The sequence below is a fragment of the Vanessa cardui genome (genome assembly GCF_905220365.1).
Source record: "Vanessa cardui chromosome W unlocalized genomic scaffold, ilVanCard2.1 SUPER_W_unloc_3, whole genome shotgun sequence".
Taxonomy (NCBI): Eukaryota; Metazoa; Arthropoda; class Insecta; order Lepidoptera; family Nymphalidae; genus Vanessa; species Vanessa cardui.
In genome coordinates this window covers 37,501-47,321 of record NW_025896132.1, presented here as the reverse complement: position 1 = coordinate 47,321, position 9,821 = coordinate 37,501, and the positions used below count along the sequence as shown (strand labels likewise).

Genomic DNA, 9,821 nt, shown 5'->3' with positions numbered 1-9,821 from the left:
ATCGAAAACGTTCGTATTATTATGATATGTACATAATAATCAATTATGTATATACATAACAAGTAGGCGGACTCGACGTCCGAAGAGCGCGTCGACGCCGACGTCGGAACGACTGATGATGATCATGATTAAGTGATTCTTCTGATCTCGTCTCGACGAATGCGCGCCGTCGCGTTGACGGATTATCGCGTCTGCCTCGTTTTTTTTATCGTTGGCCTCAGATCAGGAGGATCACCCCGCCGAATTTAAGCATATTAGTAAGCGGAGGAAAAGAAACTAACCAGGATTTCCTTAGTAGCGGCGAGCGAACAGGAAATAGCCCCAGCACTGAATCCCGCGGTTGTAACGATCGCGGGAGATGTGGTGTTCGGGAGGTATCGCTTTCTCGTCGTCGCCGCTCCTGTCCAAGTTTCGTCTTGAACGGGGCCGTTTTCCCGTAGAGGGTGCCAGGCCCGTAGCGACGGAGCGAGACGGCGAGAGGTACTCTCCTCAGAGTCGGGTTGCTTGAGAGTGCAGCCCTAAGTGGGTGGTAAACTCCATCTAAGGCTAAATATTACCGCGAGACCGATAGCGAACAAGTACCGTGAGGGAAAGTTGAAAAGAACTTTGAAGAGAGAGTTCAAGAGTACGTGAAACCGTTCAGGGGTAAACCTGCGAAACTCGAATGAACGAACGGAGAGATTCATCGTCATTCGACGGCGTACGGGCGCGCGCCTCGATGTCTCATACCTCCCCTCGCGGGTGCGTCGTGGGGCACGGGTCGCGTCCGTCGACGTTCGTCGACGGCGTGCACTTCTCTCTCAGTAATACATCGCGACCCGTTCGATGTCGGTCTAAGCGCCGTTCGGGAGGCCAGTCGTCGTGTTCGCGCACGACTATTGACCGTGACGGTGGCCGACCGGCCCGTCGGACGGTAGTACAAAATCGTACTTATAATACGAATCGCGCACGCGTCTCACGCGCGTCCGGCCCGACGCAAGGCGAAGTCGTTTGTCGATGTCCTGCCCGAGTGCGGACGTCGGCGCGGCGCGGCTGTCGTCGCTGCCGTGTTGTCTCGGACTGTGCGCGTATCCGTCTGCGATGATTCATTTTCGGGCACTCGCAGGACCCGTCTTGAAACACGGACAAGGAGTCTAGCATGTGTGCGAGTCATTGAGATATTTATACATAAAACTGAAAGGCGCAACGAAAGTGAAGGCGCGCGCTAAACACGCGCGCTCAGGGAGGATGGAGCTTCGGTCTCGATCGATCTCTCGCACTCCCGAGGCGTCTCGTTCCAATCCGTGAATGCAGGCGCGCTCTGAGCACAGATGCTGGGACCCGAAAGATGGTGAACTATGCCTGGTCAGGTCGAAGTCAGGGGAAACCCTGATGGAGGACCGTAGCGATTCTGACGTGCAAATCGATCGTCGGGAACTGGGTATAGGGGCGAAAGACTAATCGAACCATCTAGTAGCTGGTTCCGTCCGAAGTTTCCCTCAGGATAGCTGGCGTCGATAATTAACAGTCCCATCCGGTAAGCGAATGATTAGAGGCATTGGGCCGAAACGACCTCAACCTATTCTCAAACCTTAAATGAGTGAGAACTCCGGCTTACTCGAACGATGAAGCCGGAGATCTGATGACGGTGCCAAGTGGGCCAATTTTGGTAAGCAGAACTGGCGCTGTGGGTTGAACCAAACGTAGTGTTAAGGCGCCCTAAAAAACGCTCATGGGACACCATGAAAGGCGTTGGTCGCTCATGACAGCAGGACGGTGGCCATGGAAGTCGGAATCCGCTAAGGAGTGTGCAACGACTCACCTGCCGAAGCAACCAGCCCTGAAAAATGGATGGCGCTGAAGCGTTTTGCCTATACACTACCGTTACGGGCACGTGCGACGTTGTACGTTTGCGTCATTATGCCGTAACGAGTAGGACGTGCGCGGCGGAGTGCGCAGAAGGGTCTGGGCGTGAGCCCGCTTGGAGCCTCCGTCGGTGCAGATCTTGGTGGTAGTAGCAAATACTCCAGCGAGGCCCTGGAGGACTGACGTGGAGAAGGGTTTCGCGTGAACAGTAGTTGCTCGCGAGTCAGTCGATCCTAAGCTCAAGGAGAGATCTTATGTCGATGTGGCGTGTTTTTTTTATGTTATTTTTTTCTTCGAAATGAGAGAATTATGATATAACGAAATAACGCCCTTCGAGCGAAAGGGAATCCGGTTCCTATTCCGGAACCCGGCAGCGGAACCGTTTCAATAATCGTTCCCTCGTTTCAAAGCGAGTGTTCGACGGGGTAACCCAAAGTGGCCTGAAGACGCCGCCGAGGGGTCCGGGAAGAGTTTTCTTTTCTGCCTGAGCGTTCGAGTTCCATGGAATCCTATAGAAGGGAGATATGGTTCGGAACGCGAAGAGCACCGCATTTGCGGCGGTGTCCGGATACTCTCTGCGGACCTTGAAATTCAGGTGAGGGATGTACGTGGAGATGTCGCGCCGGTTCGTACCCATATCCGCAGCAGGTCTCCAAGGTGAAGAGCCTCTAGTCGATAGAATAATGTAGGTAAGGGAAGTCGGCAAATTGGATCCGTAACTTCGGAATAAGGATTGGCTCTGAGGACACGGGGCGTGTCGGGTTTGGACGGGAAGCGGATGCGGCCGGTGCGGGCCTGGTCGACGCTCGTTCGTCTCTCGGGACGTTCGTGCGGAATCCGGACCCGCGTTCCGGCCTTCCGCGGATCTTCCTAGCCGTAAGTCCGCGTCGGTTTCGTCTCGTGCGCGATCGGCGCGGTACTGTACGACCGCGTTCAACGGTCAGCTCAGAACTGGCACGGACAAGGGGAATCCGACTGTCTAATTAAAACAAAGCATTGCGATGGCCCTCGCGGGTGTTGACGCAATGTGATTTTCTGCCCAGTGCTCTGAATGTCAACGTGAAGAAATTCAAGCAAGCGCGGGTAAACGGCGGGAGTAACTATGACTCTCTTAAGGTAGCCAAAATGCCTCGTCATCTAATTAGTGACGCGCATGAATGATTAACGAGATTCCCGCTGTCCCTATCTACTATCTAGCGAAACCACAGCCAAGGGAACGGGCTTGGGAGAATCAGCGGGGAAAGAAGACCCTGTTGAGCTTGACTCTAGTCTGGCATTGTAAGGAGACATGAGAGGTGTAGCATAAGTGGGAGATCGTTCGCGGTCGTCGCTGAAAAACCACTACTTTCATTGTTTCATTACTTACTCGGTTGGCGGCAAGCGGTGCGCGGTCGATTATATCGGCGGTCGTACGGTGTTTCGTTCCAAGCGTGCAGAGTGGCGGCGTAGCGGTGACGCTCGTCGCCTAACAACTCCCGCGTGATCCGGTTCGAGGACCACTGCCAGGCGGGGAGTTTTGACTGGGGCGGTACATCTGTCCAAAGAATAACGCAGGTGTCCTAAGGCCAGCTCAGCGAGGACAGAAACCTCGCGTTGGAGCAAAAGGGCAAAAGCTGGCTTGATCCAGATGTTCAGTACGCATAGGGACTGCGAAAGCACGGCCTATCGATCCTTTAGTATAAAGAGTTTTTAGCAAGAGGTGCCAGAAAAGTTACCACAGGGATAACTGGGCTTGTGGCGGCCAAGCGTTCATAGCGACGTTGCTTTTTGATCCTTCGATGTCGGCTCTTCCTATCATTGCGAAGCAAAATTCGCCATGCGTTGGATTGTTCACCCATCAAATGGAACCGTGAGCTGGGTTTAGACCGTCGTGAGACAGGTTAGTTTTACCCTACTGATGGCTCGTCGTTGTCGATAGTAATACTGCTCAGTACGAGAGGAACCGCAGTTTCGGACATTTGGTTCATGCACTCGGCCGAGCGGCCGGTGGTGCGAAGCTACCATCCGCGGGATTATGCCTGAACGCCCTCTAAGGCCGAAGCCAGCCTAGCCGAATCCGGCAAGGATATGCTCACTGTGGAGCCCCGAGAGTCGGGAGGCTCTAAAACGATGTGACTTTACTAGTCGCGCTTTATTCGTAAGGTGCGACGTCGAAGCCCATTTGGAACGCGGCGATCGATGCGAGCGGTCTTAACACGTGCATCACGGCGCCGAAGTTTCGAATATACCTCAGTTCGATGTCGGGGCTCGGAATAGTCTGTAGACGACTTACGTTCCTGGCGGGGTGTTGTGCTCGGTAGAGCAGCGTCGTGCTGCGATCTGTTGAGACTCAGCCCTACGCCAGGTGATTCGTCCGAGGACGTATCTATCTATCTATCTATACAACAAACATTTACTCTATATACGCGAAACGAACAACGACACTCTATCGTCGTCGTCGTCGTCGTACAAATTATATATTAATAATATATATTCGTGTGTGTCTTTGTTTGTTGTTGTTTTATGTATAATTTATACGAATAAACGAAATAAGCATACCGAGCGATATTATTATTATTATTATTATTATTATTATAATAATTAAGAAAAGATTTGTTTTCTACGATTACTGATGATAGAATTGTCGTAGTAGCGTTTTAGAGTAGTGTAGAGTAAGTAGGTAGTAAGTAGTAGCGTTCGAAAGATATGCGGTATGCGTTACGGTATATTTTAGAACTCTAATACTACTCTATAAATATAACACGAATTATTGAATTTTAAGAAATTTCCGATAAATCAATATAATCATAATATACTCGAACTCGTAGAGTTCGAGTAGGAGAAGTAGAAGGAGGATGATAGGTTGTCCTCGAGAGATTTCGATTTTTCAATACACGAACGTTCCAAGTTTTCGTCGAACACTCCGAAATCGTTAGAGTCCCTGATTTAGTTAAATCATTTTCGTTTAATGTTTATTATTATTATTATATTATTTTACGTATCTTCTTATAAACGTTTATTATATAACGTTTCATTAATAAATACATATATAAATATCATTTTCGATAAATTAATACGAATCAATAACTAAACTCTACATATGTCACTACAGTACTCTATCGATACACGAACTTTCGTATTTTATCATCATGTACATATACGAATAGAGTAGTACATAATAATAATAATAATAATAATGTTATTTATTACATACGTATCGTATATTATACGACTAGTATAGTAATTAATAATAGATAATTATAATTTTTAAAACGATATACGGGTGAAATGAATGAATTAATGTATGTATGTATATTACGTAGTCTCTATAATACAATACACGAACGTTCAAACGAATAGTCTTTCATATCGACACACTTTGTGAAATCCTCGAACGTGTCTCGAAAAACTCGTTTTTCTTGTTCGTTCGTCGTCGTCTTTGTTGTTGTTGTTGTTGTTGTTGTTGTTGTTGTTGTGTTTTTTTTCTTTTATTTGTTTTTGAATTTTATCATATTGAGATAGGCAAAAAATCGTTCCCTCGGTCCAGTATAGGTTGTACTTTGGTTACTTTGGAAGGGAAAGGATTTAGGGAGGGAGTGGTGTTGGGAGAGGGGGGGGGGGGGGTGGTTCGGGGGTTATTTTAGGGGGGAATGTTGTTGCATCAGCGAGTCTATTGGGGATATGAGATAGAAAAAAAAAAAAAAAAATAATAAAATATCACATTCCGTTCGAACGCGCCGAATGTCATCTTCGTCGCCAGGCATATATAAGGAGTAGTGATGGTTCGAACGTCGAACAAACCGAATTGTGTTCGTGAGACGCGAAGTGACCGTTCAATACTCTCGTATGACGAAAACGTATTATATGTCTTATCCATTTGTTTGTCGAGTGTATCTTGCGTAAAACGACGACGTGATGTGTTTCTCGTAGTCTCTTACTCTTGGTAGTTTACTACTTGAATATCGTCGCGATCGTCGCGGAAACACTGCAATACACACACAACACACACGGTGGTTAAATGATAATATTATATTTGTTTTCGTTCTGTAAAACTGTGCCGACCGACGGATGCGCGTAAATCTCTCTGCCTCATGCGTACCCTCTTCGTCGTCGTCGTCTTCGTCGTCGCTATCGCTACGATTATATCCTCATAATATAATTTGTTGATTTATCGTAGTCGATATGCGACGTCGTCGTGACGCGCGATACGAGTGTAACGTTAAAGACGGAGTTCTTAAAAGATTCAGTGTATTCGTACATACATATATTTTATATGTGAACGGTCGTTTCTAAAACTCTTTTATATCAATTATCATGTACATAAAATACATAAACCGAGTATCGGTACGATCACTCAAACACCGGGCGTCGATCCCAATGTTTTACGATAATAATCGTTGAACAATAAATACGTACACGTCGTGTGCGAAGTGTTATTAAAATTAAATCGATCTCGTTCAGAACTTTCGAATTCGTGACCTTTATGTGTCATTCTGTGACGACGACGAACGCCGTTCGTGTGTCTCATTGAAATATAAAAAGTCAACCGTTTAAATCGATCGCGTCTAACGCGATCGACTATACGGTGAGACGCTCGTTTCATATTGAATCTTACGTATGTATGTGAAATATGAAATCGAGAGAGGAGAAAGATATTTTGACGACTCGAACGAGTCTCTCGTATATCAGTTAGCTCCCTGGTTGATCCTGCCAGTAGTTATATGCTTGTCTCAAAGATTAAGCCATGCATGTCTCAGTGCAAGCCGTATTAAGGCGATACCGCGAATGGCTCAATATATCAGTTTTGGTTCCTTAGATCTTACTCAGTTACTTGGATAACTGTGGTAATTCTAGAGCTAATACATGCAATCAGAACTCTGACCAGTGATGGGATGAGTGCTTTTATTAGATCAAAACCAATCGACGGAGGGCGTCTCGTCCGAAGTCGTTAATTTTGATGAATCTGGATAACTTTTGCCGATCGCATGGTCCAGTACCGGCGACGCATCTTTCAAATGTCTGCCTTATCAACTTTCGATGGTAGTTTCTGCGACTACCATGGTTGTCACGGGTAACGGGGAATCAGGGTTCGATTCCGGAGAGGGAGCCTGAGAAACGGCTACCACATCCAAGGAAGGCAGCAGGCGCGCAAATTACCCACTCCCGGCACGGGGAGGTAGTGACGAAAAATAACGATACGGGACTCTTTCGAGGCCTCGTAATCGGAATGAGTACACTTTAAATATTTTAACGAGGAACAATTGGAGGGCAAGTCTGGTGCCAGCAGCCGCGGTAATTCCAGCTCCAATAGCGTATACTAAAATTGTTGCGGTTAAAAAGCTCGTAGTTGCATTTGTGCGCCGCGCTGTCGGTGCACCGCATCCGCGGTGATACTGACACGTCTGCGGAGCATATCGTCGGTGAGCCGGCGGTAAAACGCCGGTTCAATATCAAAATCCTATCGCGGTGCTCTTCAGTGAGTGTCGAGATGGGCCGACAATTTTACTTTGAACAAATTAGAGTGCTCAAAGCGGGCTCAAAATGCCGCTTGAATATTTCGTGCATGGAATAATAGAATATGATCTCGGTTCTATTTTGTTGGTTTTCAGAACTCCGAGGTAATGATTAATAGGGATAACTGGGGGCATTCGTATTGCGACGTTAGAGGTGAAATTCTTGGATCGTCGCAAGACGAACATCAGCGAAAGCATTTGCCAAAGGTGTTTTCATCAATCAAGAACGAAAGTTAGAGGTTCGAAGGCGATTAGATACCGCCCTAGTTCTAACCGTAAATATGTCATCTAGCGATCCGCCGACGTTACTACAATGGCTCGGCGGGCAGCTTCCGGGAAACCAAAGATTTTGGACTCCGGGGGGAGTATGGTTGCAAAGCTGAAACTTAAAGGAATTGACGGAAGGGCACCACCAGGAGTGGAGCCTGCGGCTTAATTTGACTCAACACGGGAAATCTCACCAGGCCCGGACACCGGAAGGATTGACAGATTAATAGCTCTTTCTTGATTCGGTGGGTGGTGGTGCATGGCCGTTCTTAGTTGGTGGAGCGATTTGTCTGGTTAATTCCGGTAACGAACGAGACTCTAGCCTGCTAAATAGGCGTCGTCATTTAGGTGTGCTCGATTTCGGTCGAGCAACTCACTGGCGGCGTATTAAAATTCTTCTTAGAGGGACCGGCGGCTTCGAGCCGCACGAGATTGAGCAATAACAGGTCTGTGATGCCCTTAGATGTCCTGGGCCGCACGCGCGCTACACTGAAGGAATCAGCATGTTCTCCCTGGCCTAGAGGCCCGGGCAACCCGTTGAAACTCCTTCGTGCTGGGGATTGGGGTTTGCAATTATCCCCCATAAACGAGGAATTCCTAGTAAGCGCGAGTCATAAGCTCGCGTTGATTACGTCCCTGCCCTTTGTACTCACCGCCCGTCGCTACTACCGATTGAATGATTTAGTGAGGTCTTCGGACCGACACGCGGTGGCTTCACGGCCGTCGGCGTTGCTGGGAAGTTGACCAAACTTGATCATTTAGAGGAAGTAAAAGTCGTAACAAGGTTTCCGTAGGGGAACCTGCGGAAGGATCATTAACGTTAACGTTATCAATCTCTTTCTCTATGTAGATCGAGTGCGATGATGAACGATAATATCAAATAACAAAAAAATAATAATAATAAGAACGTCAATCAGCGTCGTCGTCGATACGCACGTACGCGCACACGCACGCACCTACGAAACTACTACTACTACTACTAACTACTACTACAACTACGTTATCGAGTCCTCGACGTACGCGTGAGATACGATATACGTGTGTAAGTAGTATACGTAACGTAACGTAACGTGGTGATGTGTTTCTGTGTTCGTTCGTTCGTACGTTCGTCTTCACTGAATAGAAACGGGATTATTATTATTTAAAAAAAAAAAAAAAACAAGCGATCAGACGTTCGAGATTGTCGTTTTTCGATGCGAGGACGCGATTTTCTAAACTACAACAACGACAACAACTCGATGATATTTATGATCACTCTTGTTGTGTGTACGTGTTGTGTCGCGAGAGTCGTGTAACGCGTCTTATTCGATATATTTCAGAATGTCGGTTGCGAGGAAAGTACGTCGTGTTATTGATTTAACACATCGTCATCTTCATATAAAATGTATTTCTTTTTTTTTATTTTTTTTTTTTTTTAATATATTTTTTTTTTATTTTTTTCTCTATACACTGAAAAAGAAGAGATAAATAAATAAAAATAAAAATATATACCATTCGAATCACTAATATCACTGACGTATAAAATCGTACGAGTGATCGTAGAAATCATATATTATACAAGTAACAAACAAAAAATAAACCATTACCCTGGACGGTGGATCACTTGGCTCGCGGGTCGATGAAGAACGCAGTTAACTGCGCGTCATAGTGTGAACTGCAGGACACATTTGAACATCGACATTTCGAACGCACATTGCGGTCCGTGGAGAAACATCCAGGACCACTCCTGTCTGAGGGCCGGCTGTATAAAAATATAAACCACACTGTTCAATGTTTAATGTCGTGTCGTCGTCGTAGTCGTATGATGATATCGACGTTTTACCGAACATATGACGGTATCCGCGTTCGATGTAATAATGCGTTATTTTTATTATTATCACAATAATAATATAATGCAAATTCATTCGTTCTCGGTCCGTTCAAATATTATAAAATACGATGTGTATGTATGTTTACGTAATATGCGTGTGTATATATATATATATGTAAATATATACGTTCGTGTGTACGTCTACGTCACGGAGTTTCGTTTTTGCGACGTCAGAGAGACTGAGAGCTCGTCGCTCGTCTTCGTTGACGAGAGATAGCGCCCATCTCCGACCTTTCGATCGTTTCTTCAAAGTCATCGATCAAAAAGGGTTATCGGAGATTAGGTGATATCATATTCGTCTCGATATATCGAGTGTGTACGTTCTTTCATTTATCCGACGTCAAAAT

The 9,821-nt window shown here is 46.2% G+C and overlaps 3 non-coding genes across 3 annotated transcripts; all 3 read left to right on the top strand.

Annotated features, from left to right (window-relative positions):
- The first annotated feature begins 212 nt into the window (after positions 1-212).
- Positions 213-4,198, top strand: LOC124543480. The gene has a single exon (XR_006967474.1). It is a non-coding gene; the product is annotated as a large subunit ribosomal RNA (ribosomal RNA).
- Positions 4,199-6,518: 2,320 nt separating this feature from the next.
- On the top strand, positions 6,519-8,421 carry LOC124543475. The gene has a single exon (XR_006967469.1). It is a non-coding gene; the product is annotated as a small subunit ribosomal RNA (ribosomal RNA).
- A 766-nt stretch (positions 8,422-9,187) lies between these two features.
- On the top strand, positions 9,188-9,344 carry LOC124543483. Its single transcript, XR_006967477.1, has one exon. It is a non-coding gene; the product is annotated as a 5.8S ribosomal RNA (ribosomal RNA).
- The last annotated feature ends 477 nt before the right edge of the window (positions 9,345-9,821 follow it).